The sequence below is a fragment of the Nerophis ophidion genome, linkage group LG19 (genome assembly GCF_033978795.1).
Source record: "Nerophis ophidion isolate RoL-2023_Sa linkage group LG19, RoL_Noph_v1.0, whole genome shotgun sequence".
Taxonomy (NCBI): domain Eukaryota; kingdom Metazoa; phylum Chordata; class Actinopteri; order Syngnathiformes; family Syngnathidae; genus Nerophis; species Nerophis ophidion.
This window is the reverse complement of record NC_084629.1, coordinates 6,299,504-6,312,550: the sequence shown is the minus strand read 5'-3', so window position 1 is coordinate 6,312,550 and position 13,047 is coordinate 6,299,504. Positions and strand designations below refer to the sequence as shown.

The 13,047-nt window shown below is 38.0% G+C and overlaps 1 long non-coding RNA gene across 1 annotated transcript in view; it reads left to right on the top strand.

Annotated features, from left to right (window-relative positions):
• The window catches only part of LOC133537914 (uncharacterized), a 275,398-nt gene that overhangs the window by 8,061 nt on the left and 254,290 nt on the right, over nucleotides 1–13,047 (top strand). The window contains exon 2 of the long non-coding RNA XR_009802890.1: nucleotides 10,261–10,349. This is a non-coding gene — a long non-coding RNA (uncharacterized LOC133537914). The remainder of the gene's footprint in view (nucleotides 1–10,260; nucleotides 10,350–13,047) is intronic.

Sequence of the window (13,047 nt, the reverse complement as noted above, 5' to 3'; positions counted from 1 at the left end):
AACTGTTTTCTTAAAATGTAATTTCTTAGAAAAAGAAAACCAAGCCTATCTTAAGGGCAGAAGAGAGTTTAGTGTGAATGTTTCACATTGTTTTCCAAAAGGAATTAAGCTACATGATTCAAGTGATACGAGTAATTTTCTTTTGCTGCCAAGTATCACAGTTTGAGTTTGTTTCGTGGCATCATAGACCATGTAATTAGTAAGGAAAATGATTGGCGAGTAACACCCACTTTCATTTTAATCTAAGGGGAGCAAGAGTCAACCTGTGCCAACTAAATGCAAAAAAGCTATGTAACGTTTGATATGTTTAAAGGGGAACATTATCACTATTTCAAAAGGGTTAAAAACAATAAAAATCCGTTCCCGGTGGCTTGTTGTATTTTTTGAAGTTTTTTTCAAAATTTTACCGGTCTCGGAATATCCCTAAATAAAGCTTTAAAGTGCCTTATTTTCGGCTCTCTGCGAAGACACTGGCCATTTCCCTGTGACATCACACAGTGCTGCCAATGTAAACAAACAATGGGAATACCACAGCAAGATATAGTGACATTAGCTCGGATTCAAACTCGGATTTAAGCGATTCAACAGATTACGCATGTATTGAAACAGATTGTTGGAGTATGAAAATAATGAAGAAGAAACTGAAGCTATTGAGCGAATAGCTATTGACGCTATTCATAGCCATAGCATGGCCGAATAGCTGCGCTAGCATCGCCGTTAAAATGTGCAAACCAAACGATCAGGACTTTCGCATCTTTTGACACTGGAGCAATTTAAATCCATCGATTGGTAAGTGTTTTTTTCGCATTAAATGTGGGTGGAAGGAAACGTAATATAGTTGTAAATGCATCTACAGGTTATCCATACATCTCTGTGCCATGTCTGCTGTAGCACCGCCGGTAAATAGCATGTTAGCATCGATTAGCATAGCATGTTAGCATCGATTAGCTGGCAGTCAAAATCAACAAAACTCACCTTTGTGATTTCGTTGACTATCGTTGCAAATGCATTTGCAGGTTATCCATACATCTCTGTGCCATGTCTGCCTTAGCATCGCCGGTCAAATGTGGAGACACTCTGGTACATTCAATGGGGGTCTGGCGGCAGACACTTTCGCATCTTCGGGCCAGTGGTGCAACTTGAATCCCTCCCTGTTAGTGTTGTTACACCCTCCGACAACACACCGACGAGGCATGATGTCTCCAAGGTTCCAAAAAATAGTCAAAAAAACGGAAAATAACAGAGCTGAGACCCGGTGTTTGTAATGTGTTGAAAATGAAAATGGTGGGTGTGTTACCTCGGCGACGTCACATTCTGACGTCATCGCCTCTAGCGCGATAAACAGAAAGGCGTTTGATTCGCCAAAATTCACCCATTTAGAGTTCGGAAATCGGTTAAAAAAATAGATGGTCTTTTTTCTGCACCATCAAGGTATATATTGAGGCTTACATAGGTCTGGTGATAATGTTCCCCTTTAATCATTCTTCTTTCCTATGTCACTGCCTGATTTTTAACATGCATTCTGGTCGTGCGTGTCCACATGCGTATTTTTTTTTTTTAGATAAAGTATTCACAAGGATATTTTGAAAATACATTAAATAGTCCAAAATTCAACATAGGACTAAGACGCGGGGCCTCAATTACAAAGCCTGTGTACGCTCAAAACCGGGCAGAAAAATGCATTATGCATGCAAAGTAAGGGATCTTTGAAAATGCAACCGGAAAATATGTGTGCAGCAGCTGTCTGCAAGCTTTGTATGGACTTTTTGAAATGTTAGAAATAGATTTTGATCCGACATGCTACGGAAAAAAATTAAAGCTTTATCAATGAAGAAAAATACTAGCATCAAACCGTCATTGACTTAAAAAAGATATGTGGGAAGAGATGCTACTTGACGTTGCACTGATGAATATGAATTATCAAAAGCATACATTGTATGTGTTCCTCAACATATGAGTAGTGACTATCATCGTGATAACAGAAAGTAAACAACAGTACGCACTAGTGTGATAGCACACTGACAAAACACAGGATTTTGATCATTTTGATCAAAATGATCATGGCTCAGATGGCGGAGCAGCCAGCCAGAAACTTGAGGGTTTCTGGTATAAATCCAGCTTCCGTCATTCTAGTCACTACCGTCGTGTCCATGGGCAAGACACTACACCAACCTTGCGCCCAGTGTTGCTCACACTGGTGCATGAATAATAATAATGCTATTTGGTAACAGTAGAAGAGAAAGTCGAACACAAATACAGCTAGAGGGAGTACATATTGAAAGGGTAAAAAAAAATCACATTTTTGGTTGTAAAAATAGATTATAAAATGAATTGGAAGTCACATGTAAAAAATATACAACATAAGTAGCAAGACACACATCAATAATGAATAAAGCAAAACATGTTCTAGACCAAAAATCACTTCATATTCTTTACTGCTCACTAGTGTTACATATCTGAGTTATTGTGTAGAAACATGGGGAAACAACTACAAATGTGTGCTTCATTCATTAACGGTGTTACAAGCAACTTAGAATAATACATAATGTTGGAGATAGAGAACATACAAACCCTTTATTCATTAAATCCCAATTATTGAAATTCAACAATTTAGTGCATTTGAAAACAGCAAAAATGATGTACAAAGCAAACTATAACCTGCTACCCAAAAATGTACAACAATTCTTCTCATCATATGAGGAGAAATATAACCTTAGCGGAAAATCTAATTTTAAACATTTGTATGCTCGTACAACACTTAAAACCTTTAGCATATCGGTATGTGGAATTGAATCATGGAATGGATTAACCAAAGGAATCAAACAAAGCACCAATAGGATTCAGTTTAAGAGACTGTTCAAAATACAGGTGTTCACAAAGTACACAGAACAAGAATTATGATTGATTGATTGATTGATACTTTTATTAGTAGATGGCACAGTACAGTACATATTCCGTACAATTGACCACTAAATGGTAACACCCGAATAAGTTTTTCAACTTGTCGGGGTCCACGTTAATCAATTCATGAACATCTTGATCCCTTTTTTCCCCCTTGTTTTCATTGAGACAAAGATTATTTATGTTTTTACAAACCCTGATTTCATACCATTTGGGATTTTGTGTTAGATGTAAATATAAACGGAATACAATGATTTGCAAATCCTTTTCAACCCATATTCAATTGAGTGCACTACAAAGACAAGATATTTGATGTTCAAACTCATAAACTTTATTTTTTACTTTTTGCAAATAATAATTAACTTAGAATTTCATGGCTGCAACACGTGCCAAAGTAGTTGAGATTAAAAAATTACATTTTCTTGGATAAAAAAGAAAGTAAAATTATATAAAACAATTATATTAAAAATAGTAATTAAGGATAGTGTTAGTGGACCGGCAACACACACAATCATGTGTGTTTCAGGGACTGTGTCCCTTGCAGACTGTGTTATATATGTTGTAGGAACCAGAATTTTGGTAGAAAGAAACAACCCTTTTTTGTGTGAGTGGGTGTGGATGAGTGTGAATGGGGAAGGGAGGGGTTTTCTTTGGGGGGTTGATGCACTAATGGAAAGTGTATCTTGTGTATTTTTATGTTGATTTAATAAAAAAAAAAAAAATAATAATAATAAAAAAAAAAGAAAAAAGTAGTTGAGAAAGGGCATTTTACATGTGTGACATCACATTTTCAACAACACTCAATAAATGTTTGGGAACTGAGGAAACTAAATGTTGAAGCTTTGAAAGTGGAATTCTTTTACATTGTTGTTTTATGTAGAGCTTCAGTCGTTCAACAGTCCGGGGTCTCCGCTGTCGTATTTTACGCTTCATAATGCACCACACATTTTCGATAGGAGACAGGTCTGGACTGCATGCGGGCCAGGAAAGTACCCGCACTCTTGTTTTACGAAGCCACTCTGTTGTAACACGTGCTAAATGTGACTTGGCATTGTCTTGCTGAAATAAGCAGGGGCGTCCATGAAAAAGACAGCGCTTAGATGGCAGCATATGTTGCTCCAAAACCTGTATGTACCTTTCAACATTAATGATGCCTTCACAGATGTGTAAGTTACCCATGCATTGGGCACTAATGCACCCCCATACCATCACAGATGCTGGCTTTTGAACTTTGCATCGATAACAGTCTGGATGGTTCGCTTCCCCTTTAGTCCGGATGAAATTATGTCGAATATTTCCAAAAACAATTTGACATTTGGACTCGTCAGACCACAGAACACTTTTCCACTTTGCATCAGTCCATCTTAGATGATTTCGGGCCCAGAGATGCCGGCGGCGTTTCTGGATGTTGTTTATGAATGGCTTTCACTTTTGCATAGTAGAGATTTAACTTGCACTGACAGGTGTAGCGACAAACTGTATATAGTGACTGTGGTTTTCTGAAGTGTTCCTGAGCCCATGTGGTGATATCCTTTAGAGATTGATGTCGGTTTTTGATACAGTGTCGTCAGAGTTATTGAAGGTCACAGTCATTCAATGTTGGTTTCCGGCCATGCCGCTTCCGTGGAGTGATTTCTCCAGATTATTTGAACCTTTTGATGATATTATGGACCGTAGATGTTGAAATCCCTAAATGTCTTGCACTTGCACTTTGAGAAACATTGTTCTTCAACTGTTTGACTATTTGCTCACGCAGTTGTGGACAAAGGGGTGTACTTCGCCCCATCCGCTCTTGTGAAAGACTGAGCATTTTTTGGGAAGCTGTTTTTATACCCAATCATGGCACCCACCTGTTCCAAATTAGCCTGCACACCTGTGGGATGTTCCAAATAAGTGATTGATGAGCATTCCTCAACTTTATCAGTATTTATTGCCACCTTTCCCAACTTATTTGTCACATGTTGCTGGCATCAAATTCTAAAGTTAATGATTATTTGCAAAAAAAAAGTAAAAAATGTTTATCAGTTTGAACATCAAATATGTTGTCTTTGTAGCATATTCAACTGAATATGGGTTGAAAATGATTTGCAAATCATTGTATTCCATTTATATTTACATCCAACACAATTTCCCAACTCATATGGAAACGAGGTTTGTAATATTTGTTTGCTTACTATGGTATATTATTTATTCATTATTTATTTGTTCACTGTTTTGTTACAGAGAACAAAGAAATTAAATAAAATGGCTTTGGTATGAAAAGGGGTAGGATTAAACAAGCTCTGCTTCTTCCTACTCCATTTCTGACGTGCTGTAATGAAATAACTGGAATTGTATCGTATGCATGTTCGAAATAAACTGAAACTGAACTGAAATTTACTGAATGAATGTGAATGAATGTTTGGTGGTAGTTGGAGAGACCTTAGGGACAAATTGGCAGCCACCTTCCCGTCATTCTACCTAAGGGCAGCTGTGGCTACAAATGCAGCTTATTGCAATGCGTGAATGGAGAGTGGGTTGTCAGTTCTAAAGCATGTTAAGTGTCTAGAAAAGCGTTATGTCTAAATCTAATCCATCCATCCATTTTCTACCGCTTGTCTTTATTGGGGTCGCTGGAGCCTATCTCAGCTGCATTCGGGCAGTAGGCGGGGTACACCCTGGACAGGTCGCCACCTCATCGCAACTAAATCTAATCCGTTATTACAATTATTAAAATTATAAATATGATTTGTTTTTATCCTCATGAGAATACATGTACATATTTGATGCTCATTAATTGTAAAAAAAACATGGTATCAAGGAAATAAGTAATTTAAGTTTACAAGACACAATAAGCATGTTCTCAGAGATGCATTGCTCCACTTTGGACGATTTCATCAAATAAATGTCACACTTGTCAGTGTTTCTTTGCATTTTTTTCCATGGCGGCTCTGCATCGGTCTTTTACTCTAATCAAATACAAGCGCTCAAATAAGGCAAAATGTTTGCCGCAAGAACAGAGATCCAAACATTGGTGCATGGTGGGGCCCCTCAGTACATAACTGACTTGCTATGGCACTATTCTTCAGGGCGCCGCCTCTGGTCTTCAGACCAGGGTCTTCTAAAGCAGTGATTTTCAACCACACTAGTGTGCCGTGAGATACAGTCTGGTGTGCCGTGGGAGATGATTTAATTTCACCTATCTTGGGTAAAAAACATTTTTTTGCAAACCAGTAATTATAGTCTGCAAATGATGTGTTGTTGTTGAGTGTCTGTACTATTTTGAGCTCGGCAGAGTAACCGTTTAATACGCTTTGATATCAGTAGGTGGCAGCTGGTAGCTAAAAACTTTGTAGATGTCGGAAACTGTGGGAGGCAGTGTGCAGGTAAAAATGTGTCTTGATGCTTAAACCAAAAATAAACAAAAGGTGAGTCCCCTAAGAAAAATACATTGAAGCTTAGGGAAGGCTTTGCAGAACAAAACTAAAACTGAACTAGCTACAAAGTAAACAAAAACAGAATGACGAACGTAGGGCTGAGTGATATTTTGATATATACGATATATCGTGGGTTTGTCTCTGTGCAATATAGAAAATGACTATATCGTAATATTCGAGTATCCGTTCTCACCCAGTTGCTTTTAGCTGCGGGCATTACACTACAGGCTCTTCTTGTGTCTCCTTCTCACAGACAAGCAGGCGCACAAACTTACACATGTCACATACTGTCACGTCATACGTCACATATGTATGCACCCTCACCCAGCAGAGAGGTAGCAGACTGGGTAACGTTTGCTGTGATGCTAACGTAGCCATACGAGTCGTAATACGAGAGAAAGAAGTTGTGAATCTGGTAATAAAAAAAGGAAGACTTAATTCCCAATAAAAACAGCAGCGGGTCGATCGTCTGGCGGTGGTTCGGCTTCAAGTGGGAAGATGTCGAACATCACATCCATCCATCCATTTACTACCACTTATTGCCTTTTTGAGGTCGCGGGGGGCGCTGGCGCCTATCTCAGCTACAATCGGGCGGAAGGCGGGGTACACCCTGGACAAGTCGCAACGTCATCGCAGGGCCAACACAGATAGACAACATTCACACTCACATTCACACACTAGGGCCAATTTAGTGTTGCCAATCAACCTATCCCCAGGTGCATGTCTTTGGAAGTGGGAGGAAGCCGGAGTACCCGGAGGGAACCCACGCATTCACGGGGAGAACATGCAAACTCCACACAGAAAGATCCCGAGCCTGGGATTGAACCCAGGACTGCAGGACATTCGTATGTCGAACAGACAATCGTAATTTGTCAAGTATGGGGCACAAGCGTTGCTATAAAAAGTAGCATTACTGCTTATATGTAGCATCATTTGAAAAGTCATTCACTAGAGAATGAAGATAATTTAATAAAGTCTGTAGTAACCTACCACATAGTGAAGGACAAATACTATTTAATTTCCTATTATGCTGCACATTTTTATTCGACACTTAAAATGTCTCTGACAATCTTGCATTTTCTGTTTTGGAAATGACATGAATGTTTGTACCACTGCTTAATAACTTTAGTAAATACACTTTTGGTCAATTGACTTAGTTGTGATTTCCCTCTATGCATGAAAGTTCTAAAGTAGCATATATGAATGCAGTATGAAGAGGAATGTTTTAATGTAGACACATAGAATCATCATACTGCTGTGATTATATGTGTCAATTGTTCATTCAAGGCCAAGGCAAAATATCGTAATATATATTGTATATCGCGATATGGCCTAAAAGTATCGAGATATTAAAAAAAGGCCATATCACCCAGCTCTAGATGGACGACAGCAAAAACTTACTGTGGAGCAAAGACGGTGTCCGCAATGTCCATCCGAACATGACATGACAATCAACAATGTCCCCACGAAGGAGCGCAAGACAAGAACTAAAACACTACACAAAGGAAAACAATAAAAAAACTTCAAATAAGTCGCCGCCTGATATGACAGGTGGTGACAGTACACCTACTTTGAGACAAGAGCTATAATGATGGATGGTTGGTTATGGTTTTAAGTCATATACAACAATTGCGACAACGACTTTTACTGTCAACAGAGTTTCGTTTTTTAATGATTTCTGATGGGGGCGGCCTCTGGAATTTTTCAACGCGAAAAATGTGCCTTGGCTCAAAAAAGGTTGAAAAACACTGTTCTAAAGATCCCCAAAACTCATTTTAAAACCTGCGGAGACCTGGCATTCCAGGCTATAGCTCCAGGACTCTGGAACAATTTTCACCAGTCCCTCCTGGATCTTGAATGTGTCGAATCTTTTAAGAGACATTTGAAAAACTTCTCTTTTTAGTTAATGCACCTTTTTACTATCATTTGTTAATCCACTTTGTGTTCTTTTTATGATGTTGCCCCTGTTGTTTTGAATTGAATTGTTGTTTTACTTCACCTATGTTTTGTACAGCGCTTCGTGATTTTATCTGTGAAAAGCGCTTCATAAATAAAATGTACTTATTTACACTGCAAAAACTGAAATTTAAATAAGATTAAATATCTCAAATAAGGGTGATATTTGCTTATTTTCTGTCTGATAAGATAATTCTTCTCACTAAGCAGATTTTATGTTAGTGTTTTACTTGTTTTAAGGATTTTGGTCGTAAATTATCTCAGTAAGATATTACAGCTTGTTGCTGAGATTTGATGACCTTTATTGAGTAAAAAACATGCTTGAAACTAGAATATTAACTGTTGCAAAGCTGTGTCATCAACACTCACAAGTATAAAACTGCTTTTTTAAAGTAATCATTTCTTATTTCAAGCCTTATCATGACTTTGACACAGATGACAGCCAATTGAACTTTGCTGTTTATTTTCAACGAAACAATAGAAAATACGTAGTCGTATTGTAGTACAGTTGTTATTACTGAAAATATACTTATTTTGAGGTATTTTTGGGTTCAGTGATGTTAGCTTATTTTACTTGTTTTGGAAAGTCTTGACAAGCCACATTTTCTTGTTCTATTGGCAGATAAGTTTGGTTAGTTCAAATAAAATACCCCTCATTTTTGTTTTTTGTTTTTCTTGTTTTTTAACATTGACTTTTTGCAGTGTACTTACTTACTTACAAGCCGAGGTTGTGTGCCGTACATGTACCACCGCTGTGGAATGGCCACCCCAGCCTTTGACCAGTAAGAGTCATGAGTCTTTGTTCAGTACTATGTGTACGTTTCCGTGTATCACAAGGCTCTCTTGAACATCCCTGAGGTTCCACTTGTGACTGGACTCTCGTTGACCAAAGCATGAAAGTTGGTTGTGACTTAGACTCATGACTGTTCGTCTCTTTCACCTAACTCCCTTGTTTGATGCATTCCAGCCGCATTCCATGGGACTGCTGACGCTGTGAGTCAAAGTATGGAATTTACTGTCAAACGCAAGACTGTACCTCATGAAGGAGGGAATTATTTTGACGTTTTCGCTCATTGCATTGTGCAAAAGCTTTAATTCGAATGAATTGAGAAACATCCACCCACGTTTCATTGCCCTTGATGTCATCATTTCTTTTTGTGCCATGTATTTTACAACAATATGTGCAATCATTTCCAAGCAATGGAAAAACAAGGTTATATTCTCAGCCTTGTTGACTCACCTATTATGTTTTTTTCAACGTAATTAGTGTATAGTCTTATTTGTCGCCACATCTTGGGAACGCTCCTGTGAGCACAGACTGTTTTAAACAAGAGGCCTCGTGAGCTTCACTGGACTGAGCAGGATTAAAAGAATTCCTGCCCACAGTCAACTGGAATGTAGAAATGAGTGTGCTTTTATCAGGTCTCTGTAAGTGTGAGTACAACAGCGACTTAATGAACCGTGATGCCGATGTGATTTCAATTGGTCACAGATTGTTTTGCCTGCTAAAGTGGGGTGCGATCGGCACACTTTAAATCAAATCAAAGGAGAGATAAGCGGAGTTGAAAATAATTTAGTTGAAAATAATTCACGGGACAAGTAAATGTGAGTAAGCATGTGATTGGATATTTGAAGGTTCGCTACATACTGTAAAATTGACACTTCACGCATAACCTGCAAGCATTTGAAATTTGTTTGTGTTTTGTAGGCATAAACCAAGGTGAAACTGAGATTTTTTTAAATAACATTTTCACTGTGTACATTTCAAAATACAGTTAATTTATTTTCCATATTTGAATAATTGTGCTATTCTGTGAAGAACTGGATTTTTGTTTTGTTTTGGAGGAATTAAGGGGAAATAAATCCACTAAATGTGGACATTTGTCTATCTGGATATGTCTTTGCTTTGTAAGAAATGTAATAAAAATAATAATTTGATTAATTATATGCTGATTTACTGATTTACACTTGTGCCTCTCCATTATAGAGCTGGTTAGTGCCACCTCAACACAGGATGGTGCCAAAGAGCTGTGGAAAAAACAAGTTGGGACTGTCAAGGGATTTCCAGACAAGAGGGTGAGATTAAAAAAAAAGTACTTAAGTACACTCTAGCCTTGGAATTTAAGATACAAAAATATGATGAAATACGAACAAATGTTAATGTTTTAAAGTTAATGTACAGGTGAAAAATCTGACAATACCTTCATGCACAAGTACAATTGTTATGAATAGTCTATTTAAAAAATATTAATTGGAGAAGTATTACTTTCCTTTTAATATTTTGTTTGTTGTGTTTATGCTGATTTAGGGGGAAATAAATAGGAGGCATTTTCCCAATATGATGCATGATCTTATCGCAATCTATAACCCGTATACAGTAAACATTATATAATTTACGATATAACTGCAGTATAACATGTGTATAGATATATTGTGTATACAAATTTGACAGGGTCAATCAAAACCAAATTCATTATCTTCAGAATTAATTATTTTCAATCCAGTCTTTGTTCATTGTATGCGTGTCCTGTTTTCACATTTTAGGGATGAAATCATTTTAGTTGTGAGTATTTAGCAAGGTAATATTTTTGTTTTGTATTCAGTATGACAGGCTTTCCAAGTGTTAAGGTGAAAATAATGCAGTTTTGTCAGGAAGGCAGCAGAAATGGTTTGTGCAGTACCAGTAGATAAAGGAGGAGGGCAGTGTTGCTGTGTGTGATGGACACCATATTAACAGGAACTGTCCCTGACAGTTTGCTTTTCCTTCAGGATGCTCTGGCCAAATATGCCATGAAATAGTCTGGGATTGGACATCTTTGTACTTTAACTGTCACCATTTAAAATCTCCACCATGCCGAGCGGCGGCTGGGAGCGCAGACAGTAGCCTGGGTGGTATAGTCAGCCATGTGAAATGAGTAGCCTGTATAGAGTTTTAATCCTCTTTAAGACTCCTATCCATCTCCAAATTAATATCTAGGGGCCACACATCCCTCCGCGTGCAGTCTCTGTGTGTGAGCCACTTCTCTTCTTTGCAGACTGCTCAAATTATTCACTGGAAAATAAGATTAATAGTTATGCTGCGAAAAACACGCTTGAGGTCAATTATGTGAGAGATGGCACGATAAACTCATTACACTCTATAGCCGATTGGAGGACTCGACGAGCTGCGTCGTTAGAGGTCAGCATGCGTTCATATGGTGAAGATGCTATCCACTCACCAGTGGAACAGAAACCTATAAAGCTCATTACATGCATTTAAATGAGGCTGTCCTAATTACTAATCAGACTCTTGTAACATTAGAGATGGAAATTACAAGTACAAAACAGAGCCTCGGGCCTCATTCACTCAGAATATATTCAAGTTTACTTTGGATGTACTGTAAGTGCCATTTTTAATGTGCTAACCATCAAACTTAGTCATAAGTCAGATGGACAATTGACTTCAATTAGTTTGATCTTCTTTGGAAAATTGATCATCTATTATTTGATTTGTTTCAGTATTCATTTTAGATGGCATAAATTGCTAATGAAAGTGTTTTTTGCCCGTTATTATGGATGTGTTGTAGTCATGTTTTACACCAACATTAACAATTTAGTCAAAAGTAGGGGAATTTAAACTTATGTAATTATTGATCAATTAATTATTGTTTAATATTTGTTTTATCAACATAATATACAAATGACAGTGTTATGGTCCACATCGATTTGATTATATCAAGAGTGATCTTTTTTGGCGCAGGAGTTTTTTTCTGGATCTAGCTCAGCTTCCAGCGCTCAAATTTTACCGCGACCGCCCTGGTCATTTGCCGTAAAGCCCAAAAAATTGACCAACATTTGCGTCAAAGAACATGCCGTAACCGCCCTTGACTTTTTACTTCTTAATAGACAAGGTATGATTCATTAATGCATTTTTTTTGGCAACACAAAATCAGGCGCATGCGTACTAGCGTTGTTTGGCTTGACAATCATGGCGGACCAACGACACCGATTTAGCCGCGGAGATTTCCCCTCGGATTAAACGGAGCCAAGCGATTGGTTTAACGTCATTTTCCCTCGCTACCCGTCGTGCGTTTAAGAGCGCACTGCCGTGTTTAGATGGAGACAGGTGTGGACAATTTTGGAGATAGACGCACTTGTCACCACACTAAAATCATACAGCGAAGAAGAAAACTCTTTGATGTTTTGCAAAGGCGATGTGTCGTGAACGTTGTCACAACTTGTTTATATTTATTAAGTTTTTACTTTGTTTACTGGGATGTTCACTCCTTTATTTAACTGCAAACTATATCCGTGTTCAAATAACATCAATACTAGCTGTAATGTTTTGTCATCTCATCGAATTGAACGCGGTGAAGATTGTTTGTTCGATGTGTGAGGTATCACTGTGGGTTTTTTTGTTGTTGGCCAAACTGTCGTACTGAAACACTAGGGAGGCGTTGGAGAAGAACAAAGCTTGTTTTTTAGACTCCATCTTCATTACCCAAACTGCTTTGTGTTTTATTTGGATATCAAAAAGTTAACACCAGGTTTTGTTTACATTAATTGTGTTTTTTTACATGTCACTTCAAAAATCCTTCATGTGACATCAGTGTGAATTATATTTATATAGCGCTTTTTCTCTAGTGACTCAAAGCGCTTTACGTAGTGAAACCCAATATCTAAGTTACATTTAAACCAGTGTGGGTGGCACTGGGAGCAGGTGGGTAAAGTGCCTTGCCCAAGGACACAACGGCAGTGACTAGGATGGCGGAAGCGGGGATCGAACCTGCAACCC